This window comes from Watersipora subatra, chromosome 4 (assembly GCF_963576615.1).
Source record: "Watersipora subatra chromosome 4, tzWatSuba1.1, whole genome shotgun sequence".
NCBI lineage: Eukaryota > Metazoa > Bryozoa > Gymnolaemata > Cheilostomatida > Watersiporidae > Watersipora > Watersipora subatra.
In genome coordinates this window covers 28163448-28169545 of record NC_088711.1, presented here as the reverse complement: position 1 = coordinate 28169545, position 6098 = coordinate 28163448, and the positions used below count along the sequence as shown (strand labels likewise).

At 38.7% G+C, this 6098-nt stretch overlaps 1 long non-coding RNA gene across 1 annotated transcript in view; it reads right to left on the bottom strand.

Annotated features, from left to right (window-relative positions):
• Positions 1-5354: 5354 nt before the first annotated feature.
• LOC137393789 (uncharacterized) overlaps positions 5355-6098 on the bottom strand; it is a 38829-nt gene continuing 38085 nt past the window's right edge. Inside the window, exon 3 of the long non-coding RNA XR_010978320.1 lies at positions 5355-5724. This is a non-coding gene — a long non-coding RNA (uncharacterized lncRNA). The remainder of the gene's footprint in view (positions 5725-6098) is intronic.

Genomic DNA, 6098 nt, shown 5'->3' with positions numbered 1-6098 from the left:
AATTTATTTCTGTGTACATTCCGCAACCGAGTTAGGAATTGCAGCTAGAAACTCACAAATCGTTATCTTTTTTAGATCTGACCGACGTATTAGGGCTAATTTGTTTTCCGCAAAACAAATTAGCCCTAATACAATATAATTGGGCAATATCGACAATAGACTCTCTCGTTATTAGAACTTGGCGATTAAATTTTATTAACTCTATGAAACACGATGCCGTTTTTGTGAACCTCTATTTCTGGCTTTTCTTAAGGTTCGATTGCTAATCGCTGTTAAGGTCACTACTTTTCACGCGGACAATTGTATTATCTCGAGTAGGAATAGCATACAGATTCCCTCACCTTCGATCAGACAAAGACACTACAATATCTTATTTTTTGCATAACACATCGTCGTACCAGTATCGTCGTATTCAGAGTTTTGATGGATAGCTGTTGGTGGAACAGTAACTTTTTATACACACACTTCTATACAAGAATTGTTATTATTAATTCAACATATTCACGAATTTTATTTTGTTTTCTCAGTTCGTATTAATTGTATCATTACCGAATCATCTCATATTGTAATCGTAGCAAAACAGACTCAATTTAGCTATTACTTGCTAATTATTTCACTGTTACATCTAAACTATTTTATAATCGTCTTATTCTTAAAATTTATTTGACCTGCGCGAAACTACACAACCGACAGCATGGATTCCGACGAGGTCTCTCCTGTGAGACGCAACTGTGTGCGACACTGAACGATATCCTAAAGTCAGTAGATAACCGAAAAAGTGTACATGGAGCAGTTCTTGACTTCTCCAAAGCTTTTGACCGGGTCCCCCATGGGCTACTCATGGAGAAGCTCTCATCAATTGAAGACATCGATGATTATTTTCTTGGATGGATACATGACTTTCTGCCCAACAGATCTCAGTGTGTCATACTAAATGGATATAAATCGGAACAACTTGCAGTAACATCAGGCGTCCCACAGGGATCTGTCCTAGGACCGGTTCTTTTCCTCCTATTTATCAATGATCTGCCAAAAAGTGTCAGCTGCCCAGTATCTCTCTTTGCTGATGACACCCTGGTATACCAGGAGGTATCAAATGCTAATGACATAGACTCATTCTAAAACAACTTCAACTCACTAGGTTTGTGGGCAAACAGATGGGGTATGACCTTCAATGTGAGTAAAAGCAAGATCATAATCTTCAATGCAAGCAACACTATTCCTGTACCAGCCTATAAACTTAACAATATAACTCTGGAACAGGTGTCTGACAGCAAGTATCTAGGTGTGACACTACAAGACAATCTTAAATTCACCAAACATATAGACTCAAAAATCAACACCGCCAAATGGCAACTAGGGATCATCAAGCGTGCTTTGTACTGGGCTCCACAAAGAGCCAAAATACTAGCGTACAAATCACTATGTCTTCCCCACCTAGAGTATGCTGCTGCTGCCTGGGACCCTACAAACAAGCGCGAAGTAAATAATCTAGAGATGGTACAGAATCAAGCTATTCGGTTTATTGCTCAAGTTAAAGGAACTAGAGAAGTAAGCGAAGCACGAGCGAAGCTTGACTTGCCAACTCTAGAGATAAGACGACAGCACCAGCGCTTAAGACTTCTGATGAGAATACTCAGCAAAGAAGAAACTCACCCGGCATTAGTCAAATCCTATGACGAGCTAATGGACGTGGAGAGCAACACGATAACCAGAGCTAGATCCAAAGGACAACCCACTTCCTTACAGACAAATAAAAATACATACCACAATAGCTTCCTACCACGGACAGTGCGGGAGCTCAAAGGAACGAGCCAACATATAACAGGTTAACTCTACCTGTACTGACACCAAACAAACATTAATATTATATTAACTATTCGGAAAACTGAATTAAAATAAGCAAAACCTAATTTATCATATGAGGCATACCCCTTACACCCCTAGGTGGTCCAGTATGATGTATTCTACGAGGTAACGAGGTAACATTTTTCTCATGATATGAAGTTTGAAAGTTACCGCTGTTTGACAAAGTTTGATAAACTTTACAGTTGTTTTTATTTTCTCTCAAATTATTTCAACTACACAAAACACTTTTCTCATGATAGGTTACCTATCTGTTTTCTTATGTTACCTATGTAGTTTGAATGTTAGAATGGCAAATGTTGTTATATATGTTGAATACAAATAGATTTTCTGCGCAAAGACTTTTTATTACTCGGGTACAAGTACAGCTTATGGTGTAAAATGTTGAAAAAATACTTTACTGAAGTTGTTTTCTCACTTTGGAGCGGATTAAAATTTACATTATTTTAATGGCAAAAATTGTTTCGGATCTCGAACAACTCGGTTTTCGAATTACCTTCTGGAACTGATTATGTTTGAGAACTGAGGTTCCGCTATACGTTATCAAAAGATATAAGTTGCTGAAAGTTATGAAATTTTAAATTTATATTGGTTTGAAAACCTTTACAGTGTTTTTATTTATTTTTAAATCAGTTGTACTGCACAAAACCTTTTCCTCATGATATGAAGTTTGAAAGTTGTAGTTGTTTGAAAAAGTTTGAAAACCTTTACAGTTGTTTTATTTTCTCTCTTAATTTATTTCAACTACACAAAACACTTCTTTCATGATATGTAGTTTGAAAGTTAGAATGGCCAATGTTGTTATATGTTAAATACAAATCAATTTTCTGTGCAAAGATTTTTTTTACTACCCGGGCAACGCCGGATAGCACAGCTAGGCTTGGGGCCGTGGCGTCACTCGGGGATGCGTGGGAGACCTTTTTCGCCCCGTGTACAGCGAGAGTCTCCAGGCGCGGCTTTCCGGATGAATGAGTTGGCGAGTGCGAGGCGATTGATTGCAAAGCGATTGCCTGCTAGGCAATTGATTGCGAGTGCGAGACAATTGGTTGTGAGTGCAAGGTGATTGATTGCAAGGCGAGTGCGAGGCGATTGATTGCGAGGCGATTGATTGCGAGGCGATTTATTGCGAGGCGATTGAGTGCGAGGCGATTGGGAAGTGGTTACGAGTGTAAGGCGATTGATTGCGAGGAGAGTGCAAGGCGATTGATTGCGAGGCGGGTGCAAGGCGATTGATTGCGAGGCGGGTGCGGGCTGATTGATTGCAAGGCGATTGATCTCGAGTGCGAAGCGATTGATTGCGAGGCGAGTGCAAAAGCACGATTGTCAACTGCGAGGCGGGTAAAATCTGGTCAGCCGAGGCGGGAGGCTCAGTGGCAGAAGTGCGCGATCGTCAACTGCAAATATAGACAGGTATGAACGGATAAATGAATCTAGACACATGAATCTAGAATATTTACTAGATGTTACACGCACTTAGCTGTAAGACACATTGCAGATTTCTATTGTTCTCCCCAACATTGACATGTATATGTGCATGCATACTCTGATACGGACAACAATTTCAGTAGACTGCATATTTGGAGTTGTTTTACAGTATGAAAGACAACCCTCATTAAACCTTATGCTGCACGTGAATCTGTTCCTGTAGGCAGGTAATGCAGCTAGTATATATATATATATATATATAGATTTGCAGTCATGATGTCAATATTGTCAAGAAACTTAAGGGTTCATCATGAGGATTAATTTTTAGCTATGTTATCAAGGTTTGTATCAAACCGTAACTTCAATGCTATTCGAGCTGTTCCCCTCCATAGGAATAGAGGGAAAAGTTTGAGACGTTGCAACTTGTCCCTCTATTTTTATCATTAAAACATGTTACAACTTGCCCCATATATAAAACCCTTAATGTTTCAATGTGCCCCAAATGATTCTGAGTAACCAAAATGTTCATCCCAACTCAGGATGGTGTAACATGATGAAGTTGGTGGGTGCATTGTGAAGAGAACATGTCTATAGCTGCCTCCACTGACTTTTGTTGATATGGGATGATGTACAAAGAAGATATGCAATTCTCTAAATTTGAATATAAAAATAAAAGAGCAAAAATTTACCGATAAATGTTACAAAATATTGGCTCACTTTAATTGCTGTGCTCTTCATTTCATGCAATCAAGATATCTCATAAAATGGCCGGAAACATTAGTTAGTGAGGTGAGAATTCAAATTATTGTAAGCGAGCAAGAAATTTGAAGTGTGTATCAACATTCCTCACGTCACAACGTGCCCCACTCTCCCCTACATGTATAACTACTACCTATCTTTGCAGAAGTTGAGCAGAACTGAATCTCACTCGTATCGGCTGCTCTTAGGCAGTTTGCAGGTTCATTTTGTTTCATAGTCTGGCGGCATAGTTAGGTTTACGGCTTGTTCAATAGGGCCAATGGTGATAAACAAAAACAGTTATTAATATAACTTGCATTTAGTTTATTGCCAGAAATGTATAGGTACAGTGATCTAGTTATTGAAGGAAAGTGATCAATTCTTGTTGCCACAGGCTAGGTTGCAAGTTCTTCAGGCAGCGGAAAGTTCTTGTTTTTGGCACAATAGCCGAAAGAAAGCTTTTCAACTCACATAGTTGCCACAAACTGCTAAGCAATAGCAAGGCCATTCTACTCAGCCCGCTTTGACTTGTAGATTTGGAGTTGTTTGTTCATTTGAAGAAGTACTAATGCGTAGATGTGATCGATAATAAAAAGAACGAGGTGTTACCATGAGTGACAAACATGCCCCTTTATTGAAGGTACATGGTGTTTGTAACCAAACATCGTGAGGGGTTCGCAAATTGGAATACAAACTATTCTTTCAACTGGAACTCGATGCAAGTTAGACCAAAGAGGGATCTCGTAGGTATGTGTGATCAGTGCTACATTCTATTATTGTTGTTATTGTTGTGATTATAAAGTGTCCTTAGATTACAGTTACACAGGATTAGCATGGGCTAGTCATAGTTCGGCTAGCCTCAGCGCTCGAGCGACATACAATGCGTGAGTAATATGGTACAGCAGCGTGGAAAATGAATTCTTCCTGTCACAAGTAAAACGATGCCGAGTTTTGAAGTTTTTTAAACCTCCACCAACCTTTACTAGCAACTTTAATATTTACCCTAGACTGTGGTGAAGCAATGCTTTGAATCTTGATGTTGCCTCCTTTCAAGGACTTGGCAGTAGAATGTTTTGTCATACAACCTCTAAGAATAAACTATGCTAAGCAACGTTTTCTGAGAGTATTTAGCCTCAATTCTTGGACTAATTGACAAGAATATTCAAGAATTTCTGATAAATATTGTTTTACTGAGTACAAGTGCTCAGTAGTCAACGACTCGACACAAAAATAGGCTTTAACATGCACAGTTATAGATTCTAAAGCCACTTCTTTTTTACTGAATTTTTGTGTCCTACTAGCATGACAGTAAACAATAGTCACGATAGTGAGTCATGCTTTTTATTGCATGGAAAAAATGATTCATTTACTCTATCTAAAAAAGACAATCAAGTCTAAGCTATACCATTGATTACTAGCTGATTACTAGCACTACTCTAGTTAGCGCTAGCTAGTTTGCACCCTGTTTACAGAAACGAAATACCCAAAGTTTGTTGTCGCATTCGAATTTTTCGTATCTATTCTTTAGGATTGTAGTAGAATGTACAGATGCATAAACTATAAGTGTATTCTCTAGTTTTGCCACTGCTAGAGTCCCGCTGAATGACTTTTTGGGTTGGTAAGTCACGCATCTCTCGATGGTTACTGTTCATGAGGTAATCCGTGAGCTGTGTTCGTGTAGCCACTATATCACCACTACAACATGTATATCACTAGTATAAATGATTTGTATGACTATTTATGTGTACAGGGGAGATAACTGCTGCTGTGAGGAAAACTGATACGAGGCTTGTTCTCTACTACAACCTTATTGACTGGCACAATCCGCTGTTTCTCATGGACCAGAGTAATAACTTCTCAACTCGACTTTACGCTGAGTTACTAGAAATACATATACTGATTTTTATGCGCGTGTCTTATCATTATCATGTCAGCTCTTTTCTTCATCTTTCTTTTCTTGCAATGAAGCAATGATGAACTCAAGCTTCAACTCACCATGTTTCAAAGGAACTATGAATATAGCACACGCTTATAACATGGCTACTTCTTTATTATAATCAATGGTATCT